Below are 18126 nucleotides of genomic sequence, written 5' to 3' on the forward strand. Positions count from 1 at the left end.
TACAAGAGCAAAACGAAAATTGTGGTTAGGAACTTGTATCGAAACGCATCGTCACATAACGAACACTCAATACCGAAGCGAAGTTTCCTGCACTTAATGAAACTTCGCTGTGAACATACTTTCTGTAAAGGCCCTCTGCTCTTTTTTTAATCGATACTAACTCGACCAGTTCACTGCTTCTCTTAACTTTGCGTTTCAGCGAGAGAAGCAATGTCTCCTGTCAAGTGGTAAGTCTGGAAGTGACGAACAGTGGTGGAGAAACCGATGTGTCAGGTTAGAGCCAACAGTCTGAGAAAAAGACTTGTCTTCATCAGTGCCGCCTGACAAAGACACGTCCCTTGTGTAAACGTTGGCTTCAGCGTAAGGCATCTCTTGTTCGAGCACTGCTACCTTTTTCCAGTCTTCATCTTCCTGTGAACCTGCCTTACCTTAAAAGGTCTGGAAGAATAGCAGGAAATAGCCGTAAATGTGGTCGCCGTGCGCACTGGTGTTCGTTTACCAGCGCCTTCCTTTAAATGTTTAACCTACTCATTAACAAAAAAGTAATTGACAGTCGGTAGATTTTTCACAGCGACGTTTTGCTTTCGTCTTTATTGATTTGTCATTTTCTCCGTACAAGGGAGAGAGAGAGATACGTTTATTATAATAGAAAAGCTGAGAGGTCGGTCTTAGTCAAAGTTCTGTCACGAATCTATACCGATAACGGCCGCTAATTAGTCTATGTCTTTGTCGTCTATGTGTGGTGCATAGACTTCCTAAAGATGCTCATCGGCGCTAATTGGTAAGATGAGATGGATCGAGTCGCACGATTAATTCCTTTCGTCCTTATCTCGTATATCATTTTCCCCGGTGGAGACTTCCATGTGTCCGATAGTAAACAATCTAGAGACCGTTGGCACCAAAGAGCAACGGTAAATAAGTTTTTTACTGAAGTATTATTTCGAGTCTATATATTTGCATTTTCGTGAAGAAAATGCATTAACCAATTCTAGAGGAGACAACGAAGGCTGAAATTTTCTTTTAATGTGGCGCTCAAGCTACAGCGCGTCCGCAAGTCGATGTGACGTTACCTATTTGAAAGCACGTTGCGAACTCCACACAGTCTTTATTGTATATCACAGAAGTGGCATTCTCTAAACTGTTTGCAGACCGTCTAAACAGCTTCTGGGTGAGGTCAGCCCACTATATTCACGTCACGGTTCCGAGCACCCCACGAATCCTTCGGCCTCGCGTTATGTGGCAGGCGTTTGTGAAACCCTGCGGTCTCGTTACGCTCGCCATAATGAGAGAGAGAGAGAGAACTAAGAGAGACGCGCGTTTGGTCGACTAGGCGTGTTGTTTTCCATCAGGCGCTTGACCCCTAATGATCGTTTTGACGAAGCGGCAGGCTCCCCCGGGCCAGCAAGCGGGATAGAGGAGGGAAATGGGGCGTGTGCGAAAGTTCGCACGGATGATCACTGTCCCGCAAGCGCAGTTGCTTTGTGGCCGGACGATGTATTGCCGAGTTTGCTGCCACTTAAGCAGCGCAGGTGCTGCCGCCTGCTGAGGAATCAAGAGAAGAGAGCCGCATTGTTTCTGCCGTGTGACTGCGCTATTACTTTCATATATCTTTATATCAAAATCCATATTCACCCTCACGCACACTCTTAGGGTGCATTCTTAGGCGACACCTAATCAGCATTCAGTCCAGGATAACTTGTACGTATCATCAACATTACAGAGAAAAAGTACTTGATGTGATGGGTTCGGTTACCTATAGCACTAAACTATCTATAACGCTAAAAACGTTATTGCCCCAGGCCTTTCGTGTCAAAACTGAGCTGTAATCAGTTCCGAAATAATGACTTGGTCTTCACTAATGCAGCACAGTAGGATAATCCAAAATTGCTCACGCGCCGTTTTGGATTTTCGTACTGTGCTTAATTCTATGAGCGTACTGTATATAGGATTGCACCATTCGTTGTATTATGCCGTATTTCTATTAGCATACTGCTGTATCTTGCACAGTACTTTACATGTTTTAACAAGCTGTGCTTGCATTAAAGCCAAATTAAATTAACTTAAATTATGCGGTTTTACGTGCCAAAACCATGATCTGATTATGAGGCACGCCGTAGTGGGGGACTCCGGAAATTTGGACAACCTGGGGTTCTTTAACGTGCACCTAAATCTAGGTACACAAGTGTTTTCGCATTTCGCCCCCATCGAAATGCGCCGCCGTGGCCGGGATTCGATCCCGCGACCTTCGTGCTCAGCAGCCCAAAGCACAGTATTGTGTATACTCATTAGCGTATTGCAGCTTACTGGACTGTATTTAATTTCGCGTGCATTATTTGATCGCACTTAATTGTATCAGCGTACTGTATTGGCGGCGCCTGCAAACGAAATAGCGGAACGTGAGCTTTTCCTTGAGCGCAAACACGGCAGCTAGATTCGGGCACAGCAGTAAGAAAGCAAACAGGAAGATAAAAAAAAAGGTTTCCTTTGGGCGACTCGCAAAGAAGTGCTTCCTACTCTTAAGAAGGGAATGCATGCTTGTCGTCTTCATTTGGCGAAACATTGCGTGTTTCGTGGGGTTGTATTAAAAGGAGGTCGACCTTCGTAGCTGTACCCGTAACACAGGAAGACGTGTTACGTTTTATCGACGAAGGGAGCGTGGTTTTTGAACAGATTATGTAAGAAAAAAAAAGAAAGAGAAAAAAAAAGAGGCTGCGCTGGTGACTATCAGCAGCAGTAGCCAAATGTGTGCCCTAACTTTTGATCCCCTTCCTTTAGTGTTAACAAAAAGGGAGTGCTGGTGAATGCCATTCCGGCTGGAGTGAACTACTCATTTTATATACGTATAACTTTTTTCGAGCGCTACCAAAGAGGGAGTGGCGGTGGTTCCTTTCGGGGTGAGAGTGGTGAGCTGGTCTTTTTATATTTAACTCTTTTTCCCGAGTGTTATCAACAAGGAAGCGCTGACTCCCTTTACAGAGGGAGTAATGCTTGCCTAATATTCAGGTGCTAGCTCTGTTAAGTGTTCTCAGAAAGGTGCAACAAACCTTATTAAAATCTTATTAGTGTATGCCTAACAAAACGATTTCTCCCTTCCTATGCATTTAGATAGGAGTTTTCTTTGAATGCTCGAATTAGCAAGAATCAAGTAAGCTGAGCTTTAATGTAAACAAATATTTAGACCACCATGGACCAGAAAATGGTGGCAAAGAGGCTATTCGCTCTCTGACCCGAATTCTCTCGGTAGATTCAAATCTTAGCGGCCTATCCGCAAGCTATGCTGGCCCGTACAGATGCCTGTGTGACCGGAGTGTGTTTGCACGGCACACTGTGTTCGGGAACTGTGTTTGCACAGAGCTGTGTTTGTGGTGACTCCAGCCCAAAGAAATTGTCCGCGTAGTGGACTTCTGCGTCGCGAGAAAAAACAAAAACAAAAAAAAGAGAGGGAGGGAGGAGGACGACTTTGTTTAGTTAATATTTGTGATGGTTGTTGTAGTCGTCCCATAAATACGTAAACGTCTTTCTTTTTCTTCTATCCTCGTTCACTTTTTTTTTTCGTTTGGCGACCGAAGACAGAGAAATGTAGCAGACGATACGTGTAACGCCGTGGCCTCGCCATGGCAAACCATTACAGAATACAGAAGAGCAGTAGAACAGAAGTACGCTAGCAGACGGCGCGTGGCTGACGTAAGCAAACAGAAGGGACCAGAAAGAAAATACCAGACGGCGAAGGGATTGACGAAACAGACGAACAGAAGACAACAGAATGAGAATACAGGTGCATAGAGGAGCCTGTCGTCTCTCGTGTGGCTACTAGTCGGCTGCCCTTTCGGCATGGACAACATTGGCCCTGCGTCGGTACTAACGTTTGTCTTTCCGACCTGCGCATATACTGCACAGGTCGTCGTTCCCTCGGTGCCCTCCACCTCTTTCCTTTATCCGCGTCCATTTCTCGGCCGACTTTCCCAACACGCGCGAGACATCGTGCCTGGGCTAGCTTTCATCCCTCCTGGGGTTTGGCGCGTTGTGTTTCTGCGAGCATACGTAGACTACATCTAAGGTGTCTGCTTCTCACCGCGTTTCCGCCGCTCCAATAATGTCTCCCGTCCGTCCGTCCGTCCGTCCGTCCGTCCGTCCGTCCGTCCGTCCGTCCGTCCGTCCGTCCGTCCGTCCGTCCGTCCGTCCGTCCGTCCGTCCGTCCGTCCGTCCGTCCGTCCGTCCGTCCGTCCGTCCGTCCGTCCGTCCGTCCGTCCGTCCGTCCGTCCGTCCGTCCGTCCGTCCGTCCGTCCGTCCGTCGTCCGTCCGTCCGTCCGTCCGTCCGTCCGTCCGTCCGTCCGTCCGTCCGTCCGTCCGTCCGTCCGTCCGTCCGTCCGTCCGTCCGTCTGTCTGTCTGTCTGTCTGTCTGTCTGTCTGTCTGTCTGTCTGTCTGTCTGTCTGTCTGTCTGTCTGTCTGTCTGTCTGTCTGTCTGTCTGTCTGTCTGTCTGTCTGTCTGTCTGTCTGTCTGTCTGTCTGTCTGTCTGTCTGTCTGTCTGTCTGTCTATCTATCTATCTATCTATCTATCTATCTATCTATCTATCTATCTATCTATCTATCTATCTATCTATCTATCTATCTATCTATCTATCTATCTATCTATCTATCTATCTATCTATCTATCTATCTATCTATCTATCTAATGTCTGTATGTCGGTTCACACGTCCCTTGTGATGCGCAGTAGCTGAGATCTTAGGATTACTTTGTATGTCCCGGAATTCAACTTGCACCCAAAGCGCGGTACACGAGCATTTAAAAAAAATTTTGCCGCAACGCAAATGTGGCCGGTAATCCTCGCGACCTCGTGACCTCATGTTCAGTGACAGCGGCATGCCATAGCGACGTAGCCATCGGAACACGCCTGGACGTCAGTTTTTTGTGCCCTTAATATTTCGAAATCCTCGCGAGCTCCAATAAACGCGGCCCGCTCGCTGTTTATACACACGTGCGGCAAACAACACGCTAAGCACGGCTTAAACTCGTGGAAAGGCGGCGCATGCATCTGCTTCGTTTTTCCCCGGACGGAGGCTATAGCTACAGTGTTTGCGCATTCGCGTCACGCTCGGCATGCGCGCGTGCGTGTGATGCAGGACAGTACGTGGCGGCCCCTGGCGGCCGCAGCATGACTCGCGTGACTGTTGCTCCCGCTGTTGATGCTGCTGCTGCTGCCTGGAGGGCGTTTTCTTCCGGACAAGTAGTCCCACAATGGCGAGGCATAGGTGGGGGTGGAGGAAGGAGTGGTTGTTATAGAGCACCATGCTCGCGTCCCGTCGTCGTCATTTCCATACCGCGTATGCCGCTCCTGATGGCCCGGTGCAAAGGCGTGTCGACGCATCGGAATGAGTGCGACCCGCTGATGCTCGGTGAGCACCCAAAGAGAACAGCGAATGGAGACAACGACGTCATCGCTTCTTGGTGTTCGCTGAAGTTGTGTCGAAAGCAAAGAAAATAGACAAAAAAAAAAAACTGCAGGTCCTCAAGGCTTCATTCGAGAGACTGCAGCGTTATGGTATTCTGTCATCCGATGATAATGCATACAATCGACCCAGTTGTAATGAACAGGCTTCTGCACAAAAAGATTGCTGAATACATCTGGTAATTAGGTATACCGAAATTCGCCTATAAGGAAGTTAAGTAATCTTTTGTGGTGGGCGTTCGTTGTATACGAATTTGTTATCACCAGAGGAGAAAATAATCAAGCAAGGTATCATTTACTGAAAACGAAACTAAGCATATAGTAGGCCGTCATTTCTGTCGTTAGGGGAACTGTTTCTTAACGTCACTAAAATGGCTTCTCGATGCCACGTCTAATTTTGTTCCGGTGATCAAGGCGCCGCCGAATGATATCGAAATTCTCGATGAGTGAAAAGACGGACGCCCCAAGATAGACACATCTGATGTCGAGCTAGGTATGAGGGAGGTATTTTACACGAGTTTCCGTAAATTTCTCTTTTTCGATATAGGGAATAATTTGCTTCATCGCGGTTAGTTATATTCGGGTTCGACTGCACCGACATCCACATAATTTGTTTTCCAACCTCATGATCATCTGTCAGTTATCGGGACCTCATTATTTACTACTGCTGTCTACGACTCTACAACGTAACATGCCACCAGCCGAAACAGAACAGTACAGCTATTTCAATGGACGGTGTGTGTCGGAGAGCATTGCGCATTAAAGCGCACCCAATTCACACCCGCGCGATCGCCGCCACTCCCTTTGTCACGTGACCTTCTACGTCACACCACTCCCATGCTGCGGCATCTGTTGCGTTTGAATGGAGGTTTTCTTGCATTGCATAAAGTTTCAGTTAAAACGCCATTGAATGTGGTGTACGGCTTTTGCCGTAGACAAAATTCAATGTTGTCAGAAGTGAACATAAGAACATATGACGAACATGCTGTCAGAAGTTAAGACTGTTAACAGAAGGCAAGCTGGCTTGCTCTTCTGTTATATTGCTTTTTTCGTCCGTCTATAGAGATTCTGTTGTTCTATTGAAATGTCATTACATTCAATAGAGTTCCTCTTCACTTTCGATTGAAAGTTTTGTGAGATTTCTGCGAGTGAAAGCTATAGGCCCGTTCCACTGCTTTTTTTCGCGCTTTTCTCAGTCTTTCCAGACGCCTCTAAATGCACACCTTTCAACTAGGCCTTCCACTTGCTTCGACCCTAATACTACTACATCCTCTCGACGGCCGGCGCCTCGATAAGACAGTGCTGCTGTCACTTTGGAGAAAACGGCACCCTCGTTCTCCTAACCGCACGAGCGCCGGCTCACTTCAAGGACAACCCGCAAAGCCGCGGCGGCGATTCCGGGGGCTCAAGTCAACAGGCTGCCACCGAAATCTGCGCTCAGCTCACGTCGGCGGTGGGCAGAGAGGGACCGGCGGGAGACGGGCGTTCGTGCAAAGTGTTCTGAACAGGAAGAAAAGAAAGGAAGAAATAACGAAAGGAAGAAGGACCAAACGAATAGAACAGAAAGAAGTACATGTTCGAGCGATCCCTTCCGGCCGAGTTTTCAGCCAAGTTGGAGAGTGAAAACTCGAACCTCTGTGTGTTTCTTTTTTGCTCGATCTGTTGTTTTCTTTTCGAGGAACGTAGTCTTCGCCGTCGGCTTGCGATGGACGAAGGGCCCGCTGTGCGAAGGAAGATGAGAAGGAGCGAAGCATTCCAAGGCGGCACGCAGGCACGCATTCGTTGCCATGACAACAAAGGATTTCGGCCGGGCCGCGCCGATACAGCTTAGGAATTACGGCTGCTTCCACCTAACTCCGTGCACCGGGCCGAAACGCATACTGCTTGCTCTGCGTGAGCCGATCAGGCTGGAGAATCGGGGGTCCGTTATTAACTAAGTATTCCTCACACATGAGCGGTAGACGCACCGTGCTACGTTGATAAAGAAGTATTAGAGAATGTCGGCCGGTAAATGACTTAATGATTCTTACAAATAGAATTGCTTGCGAATTCGGGCGCGGTCACGTTGACTTGGAGAAACATGAACGACACGCGTGTTCGCAACATACATACAACCTCCCATTAAAGAATAATAATAACGCGTGATAATATATTGCATGTACACAGCAACTCCACTTAAGACAACAAACATTCAATATAAACACTAGATTTATGTATTGACTTCTGGTGAGGTATAGAATTACGAAAATAAGACTACAAATGGCGGCTTAGATTGCAACAACACTGATTGACCGATTGAATTTAATCCCCGCAACCAACTATAACGGCTTTGAGACACGCTGTAGGAGAGCGCTGCTAAATAATTTGTACCCCCTGGGGTTCCTGGACGTGCACAGGAAATTCGATACTCCAGAATCTTCGCATTTTCACCTTTGTGGGAATGCGACCCACAGCGACCGGGATTCGCACCGGCGACCTAACGCTGATAAGCCGAAATGCCATAGCTGCTGCGTTGAGTGGGCTGGTATGCTACACCCAGCCTACAACCGTGCTCGCATTCTTTGTGTCTCGTTCACGACGCTAGGCCCTAGGCCGCAATATTCCTGCAGCATTTATAGCTTCGAAGGAAGCACTCTGTTGTCGAACTGTTACTGTGTCAATGAACCTTACACTACGGGTGCATGTACTGACTTTCTGTGTCTTCTTTCTCTTCCGAATTTCCTCTTTTCCTTTCCTCCAAGTGTTGGATAGGCATAGGTGACCTTCGTTAACGCCCCTGCCTTTTCTGTTTTATCTTGCTCTCTCCCCACCGCTGACGAAGATATGTAATCATTTCATGTACAGGGGTTAACGCCGCTAATCCTTCGTAGTCCCGACATCCAAACGGGAGGATTAAATGCAAACAATGGACGACGCCCCCCCCCCCCCTCTCCCCTTTTTTTTAAAAATTTATCGCTCCCAATTGGCTGGTGGCGCGGCCGGCAGCTTTCAAAGCACTGCGCGGTGTTGGAGAGGCCAGAGTATTACGAGGCTCGCCGTTTTCGCCTAAAAAATAGACGAAGAGGACAGTAAAGGAGAGTGGCCAGGATTTCTTCGGCCACCCTCGCTCGGCGAACGGCATCAGTTCCGAATCAGGCACCGCGCTGTTTGCGGAGGAGCGTAATCGCCGGTACTCGTCGAGGGAATCACGTCTCGCAGAAGCATCGTGACTGTGCCTGTGGAGTGTGCGTGTGAAGGAGGGAGGGGGGAAAGGCGATGAAGAGAGAGGGGTTTACGCTTATATAAGTCTTACGCATGCTCTAGGCTGTCTACGTATAAACCTCCGGTAAACTGTGCTGGCTTTCCTATAGACTTCGTACGCCCATATAGTAATAGTGCTTCTCCGCTGTTTCGCTCTCCATCTATCTGGTAATACAAGTAGGAAATGTTTATAGAAAGGCAGAGAGGTTGGCAGAGAGGCTTGCGCATTCCAATCTGATACTCTGCGCTGGGAAAGAGGGAAGGAAGGAGGGCGAAATAGGGATGCAGGATGATGAGGGTATTGCTGGCGATATTCGTCCATACATAAACCAAGGCCTGCTAACAGAAAAAGAAAACTGGGGAGTCGGTATGTGTTCCCGATGTATCGGCGTAAAAAAAAAGAAAAAAAAAACACAGACGGAAAAGATGGTACGCTGTCTCTCAGACGAAGGTCTATTACGGACACGTCACACATATATGCAACGCAGATTAGACGAAAACGCGAAGAACAGACAAAACGTATAGCGAATATCGTTAACAGCAGCACTACGCCAATCACGTGTGATCAGACATGATTAAAAAAGTATATTAATTCTGTCTTAAAGTGACGAAGGGCTGAACTTGGTATTCCTGAGCTTGCTTATGGACGTGAAACAATGGACGTGCACGCTGATCCCAGCGCCTCATAATGATAGCGTTACTACGGAAATGCGGTACGCAACCACATGTGTGACAGTGGCTGGATAGATGAAGAGGCTAGGTGTGCCGTTTAATGAAGAGCGGTGTTTATTTCAGACGAACGTTGATGCAACGTTTGGTCTCGCCAGTATATAGACCTTGCCATAGACGATAAAGACAAGAAAGCCGTTCAAAAGACACTAGAAAGCAGTGTTAGGCTATGCGAGACTGGTAATCTACACATTCGGAGCGCTATTGAGGACACTGTCAAATTCCGCCATGTTGACCACTTTGAGTCAATGAGAAAGAGCGCATTTTGACCAGTGAGCCAATCAGAGACTAAAATATGGCGCATTCGACGGCATGGCAGAATTTGGCTATAGAACAATTTTTTTACCTGCACTTTGTGCTGGCTCGTGCAGACGAGTGTAGTGTTGGAAAGATGCTATGACGTCATGTGCTGCACATGGCCAACTGGACTGCAGCCAGTCAGAGCAGACTGCGTTTCGTTTTCCGCATAAGCAGACGAAAAGTGCCTGACATATCGCACTTCGCCTGACTTCGCATCCACTGGCTACGTATATGCCCTTGCCTGAGCACTAAAGGGCAATTTACTAATTTCCTTTCAGCGACAAATCTAGACAAAATGTAGCTAAATACATCGCCAATGCGCAGCACACTGAGACAACTTCTTTATGCGTATAATACAGCGCGGAGTCTGAGACAGCCTGCACGATCCGTAAGATAATTGTATCTTCTTGAAAGATCAGCTGACCTTCCTCCGTGACACATGGTCACTTGAGCACTTCGATGCCATCCCTGCAGCGAACTTTCACTTTCGTCGCCATATCAGCACCGACAGTCGCAGGCAAAATGGCGCCACGCGCTTTCAACACCAGGCCCTGTTTGTCTGTCGTCTGCTGCCTACACTCATCGAAACTGCGGTGCAGAAAGGGTAGTTTTCAAGCTACACTTCTGCTATGAAAAATGGCTTCGTGTAGGTGGGCGGAGCTACACTTTTTCTACACCGATTACAGAAAATAAGGCTACTCCCTGCACTAGCTACATTCGTGTAGCCAGTGTAGGTAAATAAAAACAACCCTAGTGTCCAGAACAGCACGTCAGGAATATCAGAAGCGTCAGTTTTTACCGTTAGCGCAGTATCGAGTAGTGAGTAGAACCACAAAAGTGAAAGAGGCGTGTTCAATGCTCGCGCGCTACTCCTGATGACGTCATGTGACTTATACAGCCTCTAATCGGGATTAGTTAATAGTTTATCGACGAACGCGGAATAGTAAATTGCGTTTTAAATGAATCAGAGACTTCAGCTTTGCTAGTTTTGAGAGCCCGTTTTCTCAAACATACGAAGACACCTTGAAATCCGTGACGCCATAATAGCGTAGAGCGTCGTGCTTTTGGCACGAAACTCAAAAAGGGAAAACCTTTTATTTTATCATCTAGTAAGCGGCACGTTTTCGCTGAATAAATAAAAAAAAGAGCCTTGAGGGAGATCGATGCCCTATTAAACTAACTTAGCTATGATCTTTAGAGTCCCTTAAAAAAGTCTGACGTCATCTTTTAAAGCTTCTCAAGATTAGGACAAGGTTGCGCAACTACCTCTCTTCTTAGCCAATAACGTCTCTCTCTGCCTTTCGACATTTGCTAGAGTCACGCCCCGTCGGCAATGTCTCCATAACCGGGTCGCCAGTGCCACGGACGATCGTGAATCGAATAGCATCGAACAAAAACAAAACGCCGCATTAGAACGGCCCTGGAAACCTACGACAATAGAAAAAAAAATCAGTTGGCTGAATAGCTGTCAAGACCCCTTAATACAAAACTACGCTGCAACGAAAAAAAAAAAAAAGAACGAAGGGATTTCATATACACTGCAAAAGTGGGTCTTAGTACACTTGCACTACAAAAAAAAAGAAAAAAAAAGGAAAAGCTATTAAGTAGCCTTTCACTCCATTGCCAGCTTTCGAACACAAAAACTGACCTATGTGAAAACCGAAGAAACACAGAAGCTCGGTCCAAAATGCTACATCAGACGGACTGTAATGCGATAGCATTCTCGTGATCGGCCCATCCACACCTTTAATTGCACTGCACATTGGGGAATAACTTACACCGTTCAAAGTGAAGAAGGGTGTATTTTGGTGATTAACTGACACCCTTACACCTTTCTTGAGTGTAAAACCCACGCTAAAACCCTTGGGGAGGACGCACATTGCTCACTCGTATCGGCTTCCTACTAAAACGTTCCGGTTGCGCTCCACGTTTTCCGTACGAATCGTAGAGATGTTACACGACATTTTTATGGAATATATATAGATTACTTATGACTTATACGGAGAGAGAGAGAGACGAGAAGGGAAAGGTAGGGAGGTTAACCAAGGACGTGCCCGGTTAGCTACCCTACACTTGGGGAGAGGGAAAGGGGAAGAATAGGGAAGGGCAAAGAAAAATATACGGGGCGTTTTTTTTATACCATACATAATGTTTAAGGGGCGCCTGTGGCAGATAGCGTTGTTGTAGTTCTTGAGCTAGATTACTCAAAGCGGCGGAGATATTACTCGCACGAGAAATCAAAATGCACAATCGACTAAACACTGCGTGACGTGTTAATTTTTTTTTTACTTTATGGCTCATGTTGCAATTTACAAATTCTAGTTGGCGAGTTTTCCAGGCGTATCCGCTTGGAACGAATTCTAAGGTTTGCACGGGTTTTGCGAATAGGCGCCTTGAGACTCGCGGTAAGAGTGTACTCTTGTTCTATACTTACGTTTTGAACAAACCGTATTTTTATATACCTTAATATGAAGCACAAGATTAACTGGAGCCCCCATGTATCTCGTAGGACACTTGGGAATGAATATCTCGAAACTGGTGTCATCCTTATGATTGTTTTTTTGATCATACGTTTGTGGGTTTCTCTGTGTTTGTGTGTTTCCAATGTCGAATGAGACGGTCCTTGGATTCACCATTGTGAGCCGCTGACCCTACACGCTTGATCTACTTCCACATATAGATTTCACTGAGTGTAACATATTCGAAGAAGTGTTCCATTTACTAAGTGATACCTCCTACATGGAATGAATGTACTTGATCGCCAACTCCTCTTTGCAGGTGGAGCTTTTTGCCTCTGTTGCTATATGTCACGGTTAACCTCATTGAACATAGTTTTTTCTACGCGGGAAATTCAGGAAAAAAAATATTTTGCTTATCACTGTAAAATAATTTACACTCTTAAACGTAAGAGGGCGTAAATGTGCCTATAACTACACCCTTAACATTAACAGAAGGCTGTAAATATGCCTATAACTCGCATCCTTACACCCTCTTAAAAAGGGTGTAAAGGTGGCAATAACTCACACCCTTACACCCTCTTTAAATATAAGGGTGCGAATTAGAGAACTTTACACCCTTTTTCAGTTTTAGAGGTGCAACTAATTTTACAGTGTACTTAGCAGAACACCGTGCAACGCACATATGTGTGAGTTCTGATGTTTTGTTTGTATTCTAGTACAGCAAGCGTAGTGGCCTTCACGAACCTTCTCCCAAGCAATGCACACTTTGAAAGCCTTGGAGAGGCTGACGAGAGGGGGGGGGGGGGGAGGGCGGGGGCGAGGCGTACTGCTTGCACCCGTCTGCTAAAACCGTTGGGTGTCCCTGCGGTGGGGGTCGAACCGCGCACCTCACGTAGCCGAGCCGGGCGGCCTTACCCACTGGGCCACGGCTGCGATGTATGTAGTGCGGTGTCTGCGGTGTATTAAGGGCCTGCGTAAGTACCTCAGTTGCTGACATGCTTACTTTTTTTTTCTGCTTTCGATCTCGTAGTTCTCGTAAAAACCTGCCGCCTCTTCTCTCCACTTTCTCTCTCTCTTTCTTTCTTTCTTTTCTTTCTTTCGTTTTCACAGACCCGCGTCATTGCACGCGCTGCGGCAGTGGTGGTCGGGAACCGAGATTCCATTTTCCTATCGCTCCGAACATTAAAAAAAGAAAAGAGAAGATGAGTAGAGGAGGGGAAAGGGAGGAGGGATAAAAGGAAAAACGACCCACCATTTTCTCTGGCTCTAAGGTTCGCCGCGTTCTCTCGCCAAAAAAAAAAAAAAAAAAAAAAAATCTCTCCGCAGACCGCGAAATAAACGCGCGATCCATTCTTTTCATTCCTCGTCCATCTCGTTTTTTTCCTCAGTCTTTTTCTTTTCAGATTTCGCTCTTTCTTCTACTCCTCTCTCTCACTCTCTTTCAAATCTCGAACCGACCAGGTTTCTCGCGCACCGCGAAGAACATTGGTGCCTGCGGCACGCTCACCCCTTCCTATTCCTCCTCCCCTTCCTCCTCCCCCTTCCTCCTCTCCCAAAAGCAGCTTCCTCTTTGAATGCGCCCATAGTGCCTGCTGCCGCTGTTTCCCACTGACTTTTCCCGTGGTGTGATTACCTTTCCGTTTGTTTTCCACCCTTTCCCTTAAAATGTATTACCACTGGAGCGACCCACCAACTCCTCGGAGGACAGAAAAAGGAGTGAAAAAGATTTACCTGAGGACAGAGGGACATTTCCTTATTCCTCCATCTATCCCTCTTTCTCTCTCTCACTTTTTCTCAAACACGCACGAGCGCGCCGAGGCGAACTGAAAAAAATAAAAACGCAGGTACGCGCCGTACACTCCTTCTGTTTTTAAGTTTTGCTTCTTACCTGATTCGCCTTGGAGAATAAAATCGATCGCTCTTGAGAACAGAAGCGTTTGCTGGGGAACGCGCGCCACCCGAAAAACTGAGACATGTGTTCGTACGTTGAGCTTATTTCCCCGAGACAATGTGTATCTGCCGACTGAGTGAAGCGTGCGGAGTTTGCTACGGTTTAGAGGAAGTATATCCTTATCGCGAATACGTAGGCTATACCCCAGCAGCACAGGGAGCAGTGACGGAGTAGCCAGAATGTTGGGGCCGCTTTGGGCTTTGGAAAGGGCAGTCCAGGATTTGCATTGTACCACGTTGGTCCTACGTTGGACAACGCTGGCGCTCGGTGGGCCGTTTAGAGCGCTGTTCGGCTTCCTACGGATGAGACTGCATTACAATGTCCACAAAAAAGTCAATAAAAACAATAAAAAAAGAAAACAGATGAATATCACGTGGCTACCAAAAGTGAGCATCTTTTGTGTTTCATTCAAACGGGCAGGGAATGCTTTGTGACAAATGTTTCCTCAAGATCAATGCTTTGCCAGTATATCGAAGATCTCAAGCTAAGTGCCTGCAAAGTGTGCAACAGTCGATGCGCAGTTTTTAATTGTCTATAATAGGTCGCTTATGAAATGTCATTCGGAAAGTTGTTGCTGTTGGCTCAAAAGTTGTACAGGCATACTCATCCACTTGACTGCTGTGCTTTCCTACTGACTTGTATTTCTGCCAATGTAGATCGATAGGCTATTTACGAACGAAGCTTGCTGCTTAGAAGATTTATTTTTGCTTATTTATGAAGTATAGGCTCACTGACGTGCTCTTCCTAATCTGAAGGCAATAGTCGACAACAGTGCAAAGTCTAAATTACAAGGCTAACAATGACATTCTACAGACGGTACAGAAAAAAGAGAACCTTCTGGATTTTTGTACAGAGTGTAAATATCTTTTTCAAAGGGTGTTAGTAAACAAAAGTTTACAAACACAAATGACTCGCCGCAGAATAGCCCCAGTAGCTATGGCGTTGCGCCGATCAGCTCGAGGTCGCCTGTTCGACCCCGGCCGCCGCGGCGGCCGCATTTTGTTGGGGGCGAAATGCCAGAATGCTTGCGTGCTTAGGTTTACGTGCATGTCAAAGAACCCCAGGTGGTCAAAATTATTCCGGAGTCCCTACTTACAGCTTGCCTCATAGTGGGATCGCGGTTTCGGCACGTAACACTCCAGAAATTAACTTCTACAAATCAATTACTACTTAATAAATTACTATAGGAAGTAGGTTTGACCTACCCATATCATTTAATTATTTTCGTACAGATGTATCTTCAGGGCCAGAGATGATTTTGAGCAAACCGTTCCAATTTTCCTCGGTGTGGAACTGCGCTCGGACATTACGGGGTCCAGCACAGTTCATACTAATCAATCAATCAATCAATCAATAAAATAACAAGTGAATAAAATTGATCAACCCTCGCATGCTGCCTCCCGGCATCAAGGCTGCCAAAGTCGAAGACCTCATTCTTGCTTTCGATGCTGTATATATCTTGGCGCGCACAACGGTACAAAAAGTGCCTGAGCAGGATATCGGCGTGCTCTGTGGCCACCATTCTTTGATTGTTCAAAGTACGCGTCTATAGACGTGGACAGGATGGTCTCAGGGAGATGGAGACATTGAAGTGATCAACAAGGTAGGCCTCAGCCGGCGGTGCCAACGTTTCCACAAGGGCGACTTCACGAAACATTGGCTCTGAGCTTGTAGGGCTTTCTCTTCGTTCTTCCTCGGTTGATCACACCTAGGACATCGCAATACTTCTTTACGAATGCGGCTGAGTGGCAATTCTCATTATAATTTGGCCCATGACAAAGAAAAGAAAAACAAGAATCGTCGCTCTCTTAATTGTTTCTGACGTCTTGCAGACGACAGGATACATCGACGCTCGGAAACGTTGGTTAAAAAAAAAAGAAAAACAAGAACGTGCCCGAGAAAGACAAATTGATACATGAGAGAACAAAAAAAATACCCGGAGAACCTAACTGTCTCTTTGTGACGTGGACATGCTCTCGGAAGAGAAATACCGAAGGTTTGATTCAATTTGAATTGGCGATCGTGTTCTCTTGTCAGGTGGTCCCGCCAAGAGCAATTGGACGCTGCAGAGAGGATCAGCCGTAGGCGTGTGCTGAACAAAAGGAGCCGTATCTCTAACAGCACTGAAGAGCCTAAGCTGTATTGAAGAGACGGAGCAGAAAAAAGAAAGAAGAAAGGAAAAAGAGTTGTTGACATTCGTCGGCCGGTCTGGGAGCGAAGAGAGAGAGAGAGAGAGAGAGAGGAGAGGAGGTTGATAGGTGTGCAGGATCCGGGCAGATCCGTTGGTCAGATTGAATTTGGAAGCCGGGCAAACAATCTAGCCGAGTGAACGGCGTCGTCTCCTTTTTTTTAAGCCCTCTACTTTTAACGTGCCTGATTCGTAATAGAAGGAGAAACTACTTACTGCATGCCTTTAACAGTGACGTTTCTTACACAGAGAAGCGGCTATCTTCCCCCTGTAAATGAAACCACAAAAAGAAAGAAGGAAAGAAAGAAAGAAAGAGAGAGGGAAAGAAACACTAGCGGCAATAAGGCATGAAAAAAAAAAGGTCAGTCAGTCTTCTGTGTTGTCTCTTACTTGAGTCGATAAAACACAGTGAGTATACGCCAGTTAGTTATCGCTTAAAATGCCGGCATCGCTGCCAAATGCCTCTATTGCGACCCGGCGACTTGGTTCAGTGGTTATGGCGTCTTTGTGCCGAACGCTAGGTCTTGAATTCGATTCCCTGGCAAGTCGCTGAAAAGCTTCCGTCGCAATGCCCCGACGCTTTACCCAGTCGACAGGAAGCGCCAAAAGGTGCAGCCTACCAAGCGGTGGAATTAGAGGGAGGCGAGACATTTCGAAGTTCGCATGCCCCGCATGACTCGGCATGCTCTGCTATCGACATTAGAAGCATTAGAAGTTGTACGCACCAAGGCTTTACCGAGGTTAGGGAAACGTTCCATAGCCTGGGTAAAGCCTCGGTGCGTACCGCTCGGACCAACGACGAAGCGTCGATCCTATTCGTTTTGCTCATATTTCCTGCTCCTTCGCATCCCTAGCGGCCGGTGTCGGCGACGCTGGCGTGATAAATGAGAGCGCCCGTAGCGCCCTCTGGCCGAGGCAAGGAGCCTATATAACGGCTCCGAAGTGTACGCGCAGTGCAAATACTCGCACGAGCCTAGAAACAATACTGACACACATTATAGGCCAGTTCGCCAGCGTGAACGCATCGAACGCGGTGGCCCGAATTGCTGCTGTCGACGACGAGCCAGCCATTACGGCAATCGCCTAGCAGCATCCGTGTTTGCTGCCGTCTTCCATCGAAGACGCGAAAGCCACGTGCAGCGCTCTGTACATGAGTTGGGCGGCACGCTCGTAATTTCTGCACCGTGGAGTGGAGAGAGGGAAAGAAGAGGCGCATGCACCGTATTCTCTCGAATGTAAGGCAGCCTCGACTAGTCAGACTGTTGTGCGAGTTGGCGATGCGTCCCGCAGGCCGAAAACGCTAACAGGCAGCGATGAAACTTCGTCTTTGTGACTGCGCATCTTTCCAAGTCAGTGTGCATCTGTGAAGTACGAATAAATGAAATAAATAAGCATAGCCTGGGGGTATAGGTGGAGAGGTCGGAAGCATGTGCTGCCCACTACTCCACTTTCCTTCTAAATGGCCTAAGGAGCTATGTAATACAAGTTATCTTTAGTGCTGGAGCTCTTTCGTCAAGCCTCTAGTCTGAAGCCTCTTGTGCGTCATATGCGCCTCCGAGATGCGTGATCACGTAAACCTTTACTTGGGATAAGCATATTTTAGTGGTTTTTGCCATCTTATGCGGATGTTCTTGTGTGTCACATGTACCATCACGAGAAAAAAAAAACAAGAACAGTAAAAAAATAAAATAAAAAATAAAGAAACGGGGATACACGCAAAGGTGCGTGTACTGGTATGCAACAGCAGTAGCTCGCCGAGTGCATGTTCGATGGTGTGCCGCAATACCTTGGCACCGCGAGCACAAGAAAC

The 18126-nt window shown here is 47.0% G+C and overlaps 1 protein-coding gene and 1 long non-coding RNA gene across 2 annotated transcripts in view; both read right to left on the reverse strand.

Moving 5' to 3' along the window:
• Positions 1 to 18126, reverse strand: part of LOC119453202 (voltage-dependent T-type calcium channel subunit alpha-1G-like) — a 368827-nt gene that overhangs the window by 98363 nt on the left and 252338 nt on the right.
• LOC125945576 (uncharacterized) overlaps positions 1 to 18126 on the reverse strand; it is a 270391-nt gene that overhangs the window by 5621 nt on the left and 246644 nt on the right. The window lies entirely within an intron of this gene.

This window comes from Dermacentor silvarum, chromosome 5 (genome assembly GCF_013339745.2).
Source record: "Dermacentor silvarum isolate Dsil-2018 chromosome 5, BIME_Dsil_1.4, whole genome shotgun sequence".
Lineage (NCBI taxonomy): Eukaryota > Metazoa > Arthropoda > Arachnida > Ixodida > Ixodidae > Dermacentor > Dermacentor silvarum.